This window comes from Macaca fascicularis, chromosome 15, assembly GCF_037993035.2.
Source record: "Macaca fascicularis isolate 582-1 chromosome 15, T2T-MFA8v1.1".
Lineage (NCBI taxonomy): Eukaryota > Metazoa > Chordata > Mammalia > Primates > Cercopithecidae > Macaca > Macaca fascicularis.
This window is the reverse complement of record NC_088389.1, coordinates 70,518,576-70,533,552: the sequence shown is the minus strand read 5'-3', so window position 1 is coordinate 70,533,552 and position 14,977 is coordinate 70,518,576. Positions and strand designations below refer to the sequence as shown.

The 14,977-nt window shown below is 32.7% G+C and overlaps 1 long non-coding RNA gene across 10 annotated transcripts in view; it reads right to left on the bottom strand.

Annotated features, from left to right (window-relative positions):
* The window catches only part of LOC141406893 (uncharacterized), a 934,563-nt gene that overhangs the window by 163,323 nt on the left and 756,263 nt on the right, over nt 1-14,977 (bottom strand). For all 10 annotated transcript variants that reach the window (XR_012424656.1, XR_012424652.1, XR_012424654.1 and 7 more), the window contains one exon: nt 14,035-14,120. This is a non-coding gene — a long non-coding RNA (uncharacterized lncRNA). The remainder of the gene's footprint in view (nt 1-14,034; nt 14,121-14,977) is intronic.

The window sequence follows — 14,977 nt, the reverse complement described above, 5'->3', positions numbered from 1 at the left end:
CTAGGGTCCCATGTAGACTTTTTGCTCCTTAGAATCAGAAATAATATCTTCTTCACAGTTGTATTCTTAGCACTAGACAATATTCTCAGTCCAAAACTGGTACCAAGTAAATATATTATTTATCAAATAAATAAATGATAATCTGGCATTCTTATAAGACGGTTGCCTAGAAATATTTGAAGCTTCAAAATATTTATATTGTTAAATAATATTATTGTATGTGCTTCGAAATTTAAAGTGAAGATAATATGTTCGCATATTGTTACTATAAAAAAATCAGTCTTCTGAGATCATATTAGATAACTTATAAACATAATGCCATATATCCAATAAAAACCAATAGTTGATGCGGAAAAATTATTTTAAGAAGGCATATTATACATTCATGTTTTTCATAAGCTGAATAAATGAGGCATATATTTATTCTTCTGTGTCTGATGAATCTACTTCTATATCATAGTAATCATGGTTTTGTAATTTTTCCAATCTGTAAATCTGAGTGTGTCTTTTATTTTTATCTATTGTTATTTTGCCAGCTATCCCTTTTTGACACTCATAGTATATCTGATTTAAACAGACTTACTGCCTTTTTCTAACTCCCTGCAGTCTGGAAAACCAGATAATAGAACCAGTTGAAATTATTCTTAATATAGGAGCAAATTTTTTTTTTTTTTTTTTGAGACGGAGTCTCGCTCTGTCACCCAGGCTGGAGTGCAGTGGCGCCATCTCGGCTCACTGCAAGCTCTGCCTCCCGGGTTCACGCCATTCTCCTGCCTCAGCCTCCTGAGTAGCTGGGACTACAGGCGCCCGCTACCGCGCCCAGCTAATTTTTTGTATTTATAGTAGAGACGGGGTTTCACCATGGTCTCGATCTCCTGACCTTGTGATCCTCCCGCCTCGGCCTCCCAAAGTGCTAGGATTACAGGCGTGAGCCACTGCGCCCGGCTAGGAGCAAATATTTTATACACAACACTCACATAAGATATATCTCTTCTAAAATCTCAGAGTCCTTTTAGGATCTTAGTTATTTTCTTGGGAATCAAGATTGCAAAATAAACGACCTTTGGATAAGTGAAATATTGAACTGTTTGCAAAACTATCTGAGAACTATTAGCAAAATATAGCTTATGTCTAACTTAAACATATTTCCCAATACTAAAACTCAGCCTTGCAGTGTAGGTGACTTTTAAAGTCCAGATTATAGAATGCTTGCTCAAAGAGAAAGATGCTATTAGAAACATATATAAGAATACAGTGCAATAGGCGAAATGAAAGCCAAATAAATAATTTCATGTAATACATAGTAATGGAGAAATGGGAGAAACTGAAAATCTTCCTGGTGTGTAATCAGAAAAATGATCTTTCAATGAAAAGATACTATATAAAATATAATGTATCTGTAACAGGAAATTTTACTCCTCCCTCTGGGAATTAATTCCTCTACTATGCCGGTATTTGGGAAGAAGTGGTACGATAGATAGTATACCACAGTAATGAATTTCTCCCAGTCTGGAGGGCAAGTATGTGGTGTGTGTGTGTGTGTGTGTGTGTGTGGGAGGGGTGGAGGAGTGTGAGGTGAAGAAAAGGTAAGTGAGCAAGAACTCAGCTTCGTCATACAAACAGACTAAAAATGTCTAGAACCCGTTGTATCACTTCCCGTTTACTTCAACCTAATTTTTTTTTTAAACTCCACGATCTCTAGTTGTTTCTAGTGTAGAAACAACTAGAGAGTATTGAAGATACAATATAACCCTAAACACTTGGGCATAAACTCATTCTTGCCTGTCTTTCTTGTTTATCGTCATAGTCTTTTTTTTTCTTATATGAAGAAAAATCTACAGTTTGCCACAAATATTTGATTCACTTTTATAACAACATAAAATGATAGAAGATAGTACTGAAATTGAAGTTGATTCTAAAGGAATACAAATCAAAATAATGTTCCGGATGGGCTTTTTGAAACATATTACACAATATCGAGATAATAAGACAATTCTTGATCTGCCTCACTAGGAGCCTAAAGTGCTATGCAAGCAGCATTTTCCCAGTCTCAGTGCTCTCTCCCCACCATTCATCTCTCACTAGCATTTACTTGGGGGCTTTCCGAAATGGTGTTTCCTGGCCATACAGGGTATCTTCAATTTGTATTTACTCCATTAAAAATAGTAACACATTTTGTATCAAACAAAGTCCTCATAACTTAGGTTGGGCACATACTATTTTTTCTTGACTGGAAATAACTAAAAAATGAAAATAAAAAGAAACGTTAGATTCTTAAAGATGCAAACAATTGCTCTAATGAGTAACAAATATTGAGAATTGATGTCCTGAAAGATCGGGCTCATTTCCCTACAGCTGAGGCACCAGCTGGTCTGACTTAGCACAGCCTGCGAATCAATGTCATTGTTTATATTTGCAGGGATGTGGAGAGGAGAGCAAGAGGATAGTTTCTGAGAGTCTAATATGGACAAAAGTTACAAAAACATCAGGTTCCAAAGGCAAGTAGTAATTCCTGATTATATTAGTTAATGATTCTCAGGCAAAGAAAAGTAATTGTTGTGCAGTCTATGACATTACAGCAATGGTGACAGCTCTACATATTTATCTCGTTGAAATTTTTCAACTACTCTGTGAGTTATTAGATGTCAGCAGTCCATTTTACAGATGAAGGAACATAGGCTAAAAGAGTATCAGTGACTTAGTCTAATGTGACAAAGTCAGTAGCCACAGAGCCAAGATTTGAAGCATCATCTGTCTCCTTTTAAAATTTATATTCATTCTCCTCTAATGTTATTTCTAATCTTAACACTATTCTTTATCTTTGTTTACGTTAGTCCTAAATCATGCTGCCTTCTAATCTCATAGAATCAGAGTAACTGAATGGACTTCCTAGAGAACCTGACTCTATCCATTAGGGTTAGATGAAGAGAGAACGGTCATATAGCTGCCATTATAATGGTTAGTAACTGTTGCAGAATCCCTAAGGTGAAATTATTTCAGTTCAAATAATACAGAATTATGGCAGATAATTTGATTTTTAACAATTTTTTAGAAATAAAACAAAAACCAATGCCGTTATTTTCATTTTATGATCAACAAAAAGGGTCACATGCTAGAATAACATTCATCATGCTCTAGCTAAAAAAAAAAAAATTCTTATACCTGAGTTTGCAATGACATCTCACTTTTGAAAGAGATCAAGCACAGTTGGTCCACAACTGAAGACCACAAATGGGGGAAAAAATGGAGTTATAAGTTTCTGTCACCTTTCTCTTCAATCATTATTTTAGAGGGCTCCAAAAATTCACATAGATTACATATAAATGATTTTTTAGTTTGTGCTATTATTTATTGAAGGGATAAAAATTTATCATAACTCTTACTCAGACTCATAGGATATCAGTGATGAAAATATTTTTGGGCATTTTCTAGTCTAATTACCTCCCCCTACAATGTTTAAAACAAGGAAACAGTGGCTCAATGAAGTAATGTGGATTCATAGATTAACTTGGTTGTGAGTAGTAATTAAGTTCTGAGCATTTTTCCAAGGAACTATCTATTATGAACTAAAAATTGAAAAATGACCCATCATAGGATTTCTAAGCCATCTTGGTGACACCTTAAAGAGCAATACTTCTTGACATTAAGTTTTGCAAGACAATATATGTCTACAAATTGTGGGAACTACATGCAGGGTTAAATATCCTGGACAAATAATACTAGGGTTAGAAGATGACATTTAGGTTCTGGGTTACAAAAGACACTTCTGATTTACACTATTATCCTCAGGGAATGATTAATAGCATTTTTTTCTCTATCAAAAGTTTCTTGGTTTAGGCAACAAATTTTATCATTTCACAAGTTACCCTAGTCTTTGTTATTGGTATCTATAGTTATTTACCTAGATATGTAACATCAGTTATTAAAGGAAAAATGTCATTGTATAGGAGAGCTTAGCCATTACTTTCAATTTAGTGTGAAGAAATTTATCAAATCTCTTTTATCTGATGCCTAAACTATAATTGATTTTTTGAAAGAGTGGGATGGCAGAACAAAAGAACACTGGCACCAAAAGGCCAAAAATATATAAATAAGTAAAAAATAAAGAAAAATGGGATGAAGAAAAATGAGAAAAATGTTCACCTGTCTTCCAATTTTGCTCATGGATAGTCTGGATTATAGGTATACTAGGACTTTTCATTTCTATTGAGAAAAAGATCAAGCAATGTGAATTAAATAGGAGGGTTTTAGCCTTGAGCATTAGGGGCAAATGGCCTGTAAAAGGTCATGTGAACTGCCATAAAGGAAAAATCATGGGCATTTACTTGACCTTACACAGACAAATATATGTACGTGTGTGCTATTGTATACAAAAATATTCACTTGAGATGGTTTCACAGAAGGGGAGAGAACCAAGATGAGCCATTGAAGAGTTTTAGAATTCAATCATAAAAGCAAATTGAAAAAAACTCATAATGATTTACTGAAAATAAGATAAGCCTATGGTAGCTGTTTTAATTGAGTGCATTTGGCAGGGAAAAATATCTTTAACAGAGCAATAAATTTAAAGCACCTTATATTCACTCCTCCCTGTCACAATAAAGATAATTATTTATTTATTTAAAGTTAGAAGAAATGAACCTGTTTTCATCTTAATATACTCCACATTATGCCTGTATAAGGAGGAAATCCATAAGTCATAGAGAATCAAAATGTTGCTAGGGTTTTCTGCAGATTTATCAAGACAAAACATTTCTCTAACATTTAAGGTTGGGAAGCAAATATTTTGTTCAGGGAAACTACCTCACAATTCTAGTAGTTTATGGTATGAATCATTATTTTATAACACAATATTTCAATATTTCCCCATGTAATTAAATTAGCAAATACATTTTATACAACATAGGATATAAGCTAAAGAGTGATTGGCATAAATTCTATTCCTATGTTACAATATAACTACTTTGCTATCTCTCTGTTTATCTGCCAAGAAAGTAGTTATGATCAGAAGGGTTTAGCACATTTACTCTGATGTGACTATGACACATTTTATGCTTTTATCAAAATATTTCATATACCCCATAAATATATAAACCTACTATGTTCCCACAAGAATTATAAATTAAAAATTAACAAAAGACAGCATTCCATTTCACTAAAATTGCGACGTTAACTCAAAGTGTTTTTCTCTTTTATTAAACTGAACACAAGGCATGAATAAAATTATCCAGCTATCTCTGCATCACATGCATATTGTTAAACTATAGAAATGGTATTATAAATTGGTTAAAAATGATTAAAATTATTGTTTATACAAAATTAATCCAAACTAACTCTGCTGATAAGATACAAAGGCAAAGTGGGTGGATCTGTCCTAGTAATAAAAATAACTTAACCCTAGCTGACTCTTAACCTCAGCTCTTTCTTCTTTCAAATCGTATACTAGAGTAGCGTACAACATAGTAAAAACAATATTGACATGAGAAACTTACAGATTCGGCTTTCCCTATGATGAAAGGCTTATAACATATTTTTTAGTCATTGGAATTCTTCTTTGTTAATGCTGAAATCATATATCTAACATGAACCACAATTCCTTAAATACCATAGCATGCACTTTCTCCTTCAAAACTTAGCTCATGAGACTGTTGCTTGTTTGAACAACAAACTGATTAAAACTAGAAAACTAGAGTAAAATTGAAGAAGTAAATATTTTTATTACATATTATTTATTTTGTATTATTTTTAATGAGTAAAAATTGGTTGATCCACTGGAATTTTTTTAAAGAAGTCTAATTCAACACAGTGCTTATTGTGGTCATAGATTGCAAATAAAAGTCTCATAAAAATTAGTCTTTCCCTTTGAATCATATATTAGAGTAGGAAAGAACATAATACAACTGTGTCGACATGAATAACTAACTGATTCTGCTTTCCCTGTTTGAAAGGTTTATAACATATTTTCAAGTCATTGAAATTATTTCCAATGCTGAAATCATACATCAAAATAATATACAAAATATGCAATATTGTATTACATTCACAATGCATTTTGTTAACAACTTTAAAAAAATAATCAGGAAAGTAGCAGAATGGAAAGCTCAAAGCCCTTTTATCCATCACAGAAAACAAACACTAAAAAAATAGATAAACTTATAGACTGATTCATATAATTTAATAGTATCTCTGATAGTCAGAAATCTACAGAAACCAAGCAAATGCCCAATCAAGAAAAAGCCACATTAAAAATGGTAAGAAATTTCATAGTGTTTTACTTGCCTTTGCCCCATTCTTTATCCTATGTAGTGCTTCACAGGTGGAAGATGATGGCCCAATACCCAGTTCCCTCACTTGGGCCAGAAAGAGCAAAGTAGATCATATTTGCAAGGTTATAACCAGTGTGAGCACTGCCAAGGCACTGGTTTTTCACCCTCCTTACTTGGAGCTCAGAAGAGGAAAAAGCGGCATAATTTGGATCTTAGGCTAGAAACCATGTAAACCAGTGGCATGCATGCAAAAACTACAGGACAGAGGGGCAGTTGCAGGTACACAGAAACCCTAAGGTAAGAGATTATTGGGAAAATAATACAATAGAACATCTAAGGCTCCAAGAAGAAGCTGAGTTGAGACTCCTTGAAACGTAAAAGGGTCTGTGAGTGACATCAGCAAGTTGTTAGATTAGAAAGCTCTAGGCCCTTGTTTACCCACAGAAAGTTTAAACACGAGAGACTGACTAATACAGGTTTTTTAGGAGCTCTGGAAAGCAATCACAGTTCTACAGTGTGTATAAGAGAGAAAAGCATAAACACATGCCCAGACAGAATATATGCTCAAAAAAGGTCTGAGAGGACTTTATGTGTTCATAGTACATTGATTAGTAAGTTTTCCGCTGCACAGAGCCAGTCTGCAAAAACTGGGAGATGTGGTCTCTTTTGTAAATGACCAAATTTCAACAAAAATATCATAAAGCATTCAAAGAGATACGGTAATATGGTCCATCAAAAGGAACAAAGTTAATCTTCAGAAACTGTCTTTAAAGAAATGCATCAGCCTCACTAGATAAGACTTTAAAATAATTATCTTAAATATGCTCAAAGACCAAAAGAAGAATGTGGAGAAAAAAATTCAAGGAAGTAGAGAAACAATATATAAACATAATTAAAATATTGATAAATATAGAAGTCATAAAAAAAGAATGAAGCATAAATTATGGAGTGGGAGAAATACAATATCTGAATTGAAAATTCACTACAGCTGTTCAACAGCAGCCTTGAACAAGCAGAGAAAAGAAACAGTGAACATGAAGAAAAGTCATCTAAAACTATTATGTCTGAAGAGCAAAAAGAAAAAAGAGTAAAGAAAAGTGAACAGAGCAGAACATAAGGGACTTACAGTAAACCAATAAACAGAGCTGTACACATTATAAGAATCCAAAAAGATAAAAGAGAGATAAAGGGGTACAGAGATTATTTGAAGAAATAATGGCTGAAAATGTTCCAAATTTGAGGAAATGCAGGAATCTATAAACCCAAGAAGCTCAACAAATTCCAAGTAGAATAAAGAGATTCAGAAGAAGAGACATTACAAATTTTTGAAAGCTAAAAATAAGGAGAGAACATTGAAAGCAGCAAGAGAAAGAACACTAATCGTATACAAGGGATCCTCAATTAACCTATCATTGAATTTTTCAGTGGAAATCTTGCAGACCAGAAAGCAGTAGGATGATATATTTAATGTGCTAAAATAAGAAAAAAAAAAAAAAAAAAAAAACCCTGCCAACCTAGAATCTTGTATTTGGCATAAAGCTTCTTCAAAAATAGGGAGAAATTAAAACATTACCAGACAAACAAAACTGAGACAGTTAATTACAACTAGACTTACTGTGTATGAAATGCTAACAGGAGTCTTATAACTTGAAATGAAAAAATGGTAGGCAGTAACTCAAAGTCATATGAAAATATGAAATTCTCCAGTAAAAATGAACACAGGGACAAACACAAATAACAGTATTATTTTAATTTTGGTTTGTGACTTAACTTTTTATTTTCTACAGGATTTAAAAAAACAAATGTATAAAAATAATTATAAGTATACGTAAAGGAATACCCACTATGTATAGATGTAATTTGTGAAATCAATAACATAAAGAGAAACCGGGTGAAGCTCTAAAGCAGTAGAGTTTTCCTGTGCATTGGAGTTAAGTCGGTATGTGAAAAAGCTCTGGAGATTGATGTTGGTGATAGCTGCACAATAATGAGAGTGTATTTAATCCTACAGAACTGTACACTTGAAAACTGTTAAAGTTGTAAATTTTTTGTCATATATATTTTACCACACTAAAACAAAGAAAAATTTATTTGAATTTTGCTAATTCCTGATAATATGGCTTCATAGGCAATCATACCATAAGACAACATAGTATTAAATGATGCACACACAAATTGTCTCAACAACATATCATCCAGGCTCTCACACTGGAAACTAATAGTACTGGAAATAAATCAACCATTACATAGCTCACCAGAGGAAATGCCTGGGAAAGTGATGGAGCTGTCACACTTGCTGCATGGTTGAGAGACCTAGGCCCTCTGTCAAGATCATGCTGCCCTCCTGGATCATTTTCATGCCTGTTGCCCATGTGCCATCCCTAGTTTCAAATGGCTTAACAAATAATTAGTTTTCCCAACACACAAATCGGGTGGGCAATCATTCTCTGCAACAAATTTTAATCATCGCCATTCAGCTGTGATTCTACTGTCATAAGATAGGTTGGTACCCAATGAAACAGGACAAAACTTGATAGATTCTCATGTATTAATTAGCTAATGGGAAAGTCAAAAAAAATAGATGTTGAATTTTAAATTAAATGGGATTGCCAGACTTGCAAACAATTAATGACATAAGGTTTTATATGAATTATATATATAATTATATATATTACATATATGTAATAACAATATACAAAATATAAGAAATATATAACATACATTACATGTAATTTTCTTTATATATAATATATATAATTTTCTTTATATAATAGGAAATTATAGGTTTTTTAAGCCTTGATTATTCATTTAGTGGAGGCGAACAAAGTTACTATGCTTCTTAATGCCTCTTCTAAATGTCCATGTACCCTTTTAACTTAGAGGAAGGAATTGTTGATCTTGTATAGCAATGCCATCTGTCTTTGTTAATTTTCTGTTGCTAAAATAGAATACCCAAGACTGGGTAATTTGTAAAGAAAATAAGTTTAGTTGTCTTACAATTCTAGAAGCTGGGAAGTCAGAGTGTATGCTAGCAGTTTCTGACATGGGATTTCATACTGTGTCATAACATGGTAGAAAAACAGAAAAGCAAGAGAGTGCGTGTAAAAGAGACCAAACAAGAGGATGGCCTTACTTTAACAGCCTGCTGTCTTGGTAAATAATCCAGTCACTTGAGAGCAAGAACACACTTACTCCCTCAAGAATTAACAGGATAAAACAAGAGTGGCATTAATCTCTCTCAGTGACTTAATCACATCTTAAAGATCCAACCTCCCAACGCTGCTACACAGGGAAATCACATTTTTCACACGTGAATTGTGGGAGACACACTCAAACAATAGCACCATTCTTACCAGTTATAGCAAAGTTAATTAAAACCACAGTGGGATACCACAATATACCCAATAGAACAGCTAAAACAAAAATCTCTGATAATGATTACCAAGTGATTATAAAGATATAGAGCTACTGGAACTCTTATACTATGTCAGTGGGAATACAAATTGGTATAACTCTTTGAGAAAGTAGCATCTATCTATCAACAAGCTTTTAAGCCACATAAACACAATTACACAGCAAGAGAAATTTTCACACACATGTCCCAAAAGATATGTATAAATACATAAGGTCCAAAATCTGGTCATGATGAAATACATTGAAAATTAAACTATTGCCACACATAGGAATCTCATATACACAATATTGAGACCAAGAGGCCGACATAAAACAAGTGTAAACACTATTATTACATTTATGAAACTCAAAAGCAGGCTAAATAATCTATAGTTTTAGAATTCAAGAAAGGGGTTGCCTTGTGAAAGAATGGAATTTGTGACTTGGAAAGAAAAAAAGGGCCCTTGCAATGGTGTTGATTATGTCTTATTTCCTAATTTGAGCGGTATTACACAGTGTTTTAGACATTCTGATAATTCATTTAGCTATTCATTTATGATTTGCACACTGTTCTTATGTATGTTTCGATACAAATACTCGCTTAACCTATGATACAGGGTTATTTTATATACCAGAAAACAGAAGAGACTAAAGTTGAAAAAATAAAAGTTACTTCTTATTCCACTAGTGCATTGACTTCAAGTCTTTTATTTTTTAATACGTAGGTTCACACATGAGTAATTACTCAGCATTGGTAGTTTTTCTAGGTTAACACAGATTATCAAAATATGTTAAGGAAATCAAGAAAATCTTGAATAGACCAATAACCATAGAAGCATGAGAAATTAAAAAAGAAACTATTAGACCCAAGATAATCTTTGTCTAAGTTTACTATTAGGTTGTCCTAACACTTAAAGAACAAGTAATTTCCATGCACTACAAAAAATCTTAGACCACAGCAAACAATTTATTTTAAAAAAAAAAAAACAAAAAAAAACCTTTCCATTTATTTCTTCAACAAGATTTTTTCCCTTGCAATTGTGGAATTAGTGCTTCTTTTTTATTTATTTTGGTCTCTTGTTTTCATAAATAATTATCTATACATTTGTTTCTGTTTTCCATACTGGTCATATGTTTTCTCTCATTGTTTTTACAGTTTATCTTTGCCCTCTGCAGTTCTGAAGAAACTGAGTGCTCCTTCAGTTTCCTTTGCACAAATCTGATTCTGTTCTTTGTTGCCTCCAAAGACAGATATCATTCTTCTGTAACATTTTGGTTACTTTTCAATTGTTTGTACTTTAGTTTATCCAATCTCTGTGTTTTTTATTTCTGAGTCATTCAATGCATACGCAAGGATGGAAAACAATTTTCTAAAACATTTTTTCTGGTTTCTGTATTAATTCTTGCTTTACATATGCTTTTCTTCTGAGATTTTAATTTTTCATGTCAAGTAATTACTACAGACAACCAGTTTTGCCTTAATGGTTTTGTTGTTATTTTTTCTTTACTGATCTGAGATTGTGACAAAAATCTATTGAAGTGTAGGATTTTCTAACAGACAAGTGACAAGATTGACCATTAGCCCTTGGTTCTACTGATAACTTGTTTTTTTTTTTTTTTTTTTTTTTTTTTTTAGCAGAAACCTTCTCAGCTTCACAGTTGAAGAGCAGATTGTTATGAAAAAGCTCAGGACCAAATTCCAATGAGTAGCAAGCATTCTATTAATGCAATTTTTCTAGAATGTTGGTAGATGGTTCATCATCTTTCCCCACTCTGTGGTCTTCTCACCTTGATCTGATAACATCTCTAGAGCCTCTCTCTCTCTCTCTGTCTCTCACACACACGCACACACACACACACTTGTGAGCATGCACACACTACTACTGTCTCTATTTCCACTATTGTAACACCTACAATGCTTTTGGGACTATATCTCTCTTTCCTGGGACATAATGCATTACTGTAAGTTCTTCCTTCCTTTCTTCCATTTTCAGAGGGAGCAGACAAAGTAATCAGCAAATAAATACAGATGTAGAGGCATTGATTGAAGAAAGGTGCCCATGTATGACTGCTTAATTTTCTGAGTGATACAAATCTTGGATCTTTCAGTCAGGGGGAAGAAGCATAGAGTCTCTCTACATTACTTAAGGCCATAGGTTTTCTTTACTTCTGTTTGTGAATTTCAATTTAGCAATGTAGAGTCTTCCCAGAAACTAATAATAGGTTGACTGAAAGTGTCAGTTTTGAATATTATCATAAAATGTCATCTTTCTGTGGGCGCTTACAGCCATTTTAAGCTAAATCAAGCACTGTTAAGCGGGTAGAACTTAAAAAAAATACTTATTTCTGACATCTTAAACTATGATAAAAAACATTCCATCAGCATAATTTTGAGAAAAATTCAATCTTCCTTTAATGTTTACTCACAACCAAAAGCTATTCCCGAACATCTGTGTAATATTACTTTGACACAGATGGTAAAATAGTTATTAATAAAATAGCACATGTAAATATTTGGATCCATTTCAGTAGAACTGAGAAAGCCACAAAATCATCTTACAAAGTAAATTTTCATTGCTGACTCAATGTGCATTTTACTTTGCACCCAAAAGTGCTGCAATTTTCTTTGGTAGTTTTGAAATAACAAGTAACGTTTATTTTCAAGCCCCTTCAATGTAGTGTGGAAATGAGTTCGTTTTTATTTCATAGCAGGCCAGGATCCACCTTTATCTCTCAGAATTGTACACAGGTTGGTATACTGCTTTGAACTGACAAGGTCTAGTCTCCTAAATAAAATTTAACTTACCTTTTCAAAGAATAAAAAAATGAAAAAAGAAGAGACATAAAAAAAATCTTGAGAAAGTTTTTCAAAAACACAACACATACTGAATTTTTACAAGTCTTGATGTCTTATAAATCAATGTAGAATAAGTCGTTCCTACAGGCTTCCAAATGTTTCCCCCAATTTTTTAATGTCAGTTGTTTCATACAACTCTTTTATAATTTTTGTCATTTTTCATTTTTCTTGCACCAGTTTCATTTTAACAATTTGGAAGTTGATCTTCTTGTCCCTTGGACCATAAAACAGGTTTGTTACTGTGTGTTCAGGAAGCCAAGGCTACTATGAAAAGACCTGGACTAGGAGATGGAAAACCTAGACTGAGTGTTACACTTGTATCACATGAGTTTTACCAGTGCTGTATGGTCAACTGTCACCTGTCTGTATGGTCAGGCTGGTGTCAATCTGCAAACAATAACTGGTCTGCATCATGAGGATTTATGGAGATTGGGAGAAAGTATGGAAAATGTTATAGAAATGAGGTAATTTGTTGTTTGTAGAATGAGGATAAATAAGAATAAAAATATAAATCTGTATATTTTCTATCTTCTTTTTATCATTTTTTTCTAGCAATTAATTTTTAGTAATTTTACAAAAACATTCAATCTGCAATGCATAAAAAATAAACTGACTCTTACTCACAGAGAGTCTGAGAAGTACTGAGCTCTAAGACATCCAGAGAGCCAGTTAATGTCTCACAACCTGAATTTCTTTATCTGTAAAAATATGAATAATGAACTCCACTCTGCATTTTTTACAGAGTATGTGAAAACTAAACACAATTATGTGTTCATAAGCTGTCAATAAATATAAGGTCTCATATAAATATATAGTCATCATGTATTAAGTAATAATTATTTGTGAAGTAGCATGGTGTCTCAGCTAAAAGAAGCCTGGCACATATTAGATACTAAAGGTTTTTTGACTTTATAAATAAATACAAAAATAGAAATTTTGGCAATGGGTACAATTGTATACAAAATAACTGTCTCATGGAGCAGCATATGATTTAAATGCAAGTCACATCATCTGTTAATAGCAAACTTTCTTCCTCTATAAAACAAGGATAATTATCACTACTAATTTCAGGTTGAGGCAAGGAACAAATAATACAGTAAAGTATTTAGTGGTTAGTACTTGTACATGAAAAGTATTCAGTAAGTATTAGTCATATCTTTAAGTTCTTTATGCTAAGAAAACTACTGAATTCTTTATATGCAATGTCTTAGTTAATTCTTATAAAAATTTAACCAGATAACTATGATAATCTCCATTTTAAAATAAGGAAACTAAGACTCAATGTCAGCAACTTCCACAGTCCTACACAGCTACTTTAAATCCATGTCTGTCTATAAAAAAGTCTGGTCAAGTTTCCCACAGAATACCACCTCCCGAAAGTCTTCCAAGTCATGAGAATAAATTTCACAGTCTACATTTTAGAAGCTTTCTCATTTTTATTTATAAACTATGAAGACTTCCTGCATAAGACACAGAATCAACAGATTGCCTGAAACGTAGAAAAAGGGACCCACTTACCAGTTTGAATTGTTGGGTTCTTCATGCTGGTGGTGGCCACTTTTGGTGCTCTGCTCTGAGCTTCTTCTCATAACCCTATTTCCACGCTGCCAAAAAATAGGAAATGAAAAGAAAAATGACACTCGCTTGCTTCAAGAAGGATTTTAATATATTAATGGCCATACCGATAATAATTAACATATATAGTATTTGTTTTATAAATGAAAGAAACACAATAGGGATTAATTCACTTCACGTGTTTGTGATTTTTCCATTTTGAAGGTAGGTATATTGTTATGTTTAATTGGAATTCATAGAACATAACAATCTATTAAACTTAATCACTAAATTATCTTCTCTTTTATTAAATAGATGAATAAAGGAAACTCATGTTTAAAGCCATTCATATATCTAAAGATCTGTGTACTGAAACTCCAGAAGGCAAAATGGTATTTTGTTATAAAGTAATGAGGAGAAAACAGAACGGAAGGAGAAAAGACTTGCTATGTCAGTAAACCTTCCATTTCAAAGGTTAAAATTTGACAATGTGGTCAGCATGCAAGTCAAAGATTATTCCATGTGGTTTCAGTATTTAATATATTGGAAAAGTCAAAAATAGTGATGATTAATTTATAAAGGAAAATTTAAACGGAATCAGTTAAAAACTGTAATCTGCTTTTGGAATTGTAAAATTGTAAAAGGAAATGAGATGTTCTTTTCAGGATTAGAATATGATGTTTCCATTTTCTTGATCAATCATTTGCTTCTTACCCTATACCACACCAACTCCCTTCTGTGACCCACAGAAAGAGAGAAAGATAAGTTGGCAGAAAATAGTAGAAACAATTCTAAGATAATTTTCATTCACTCAAAAGAACTATAATGAGAAAAAAATGCTTTCTGAAAATTATTAGAATGTCAATCACTTTCCTTTAAACTTCATATTTACATATCAGATTTCCTC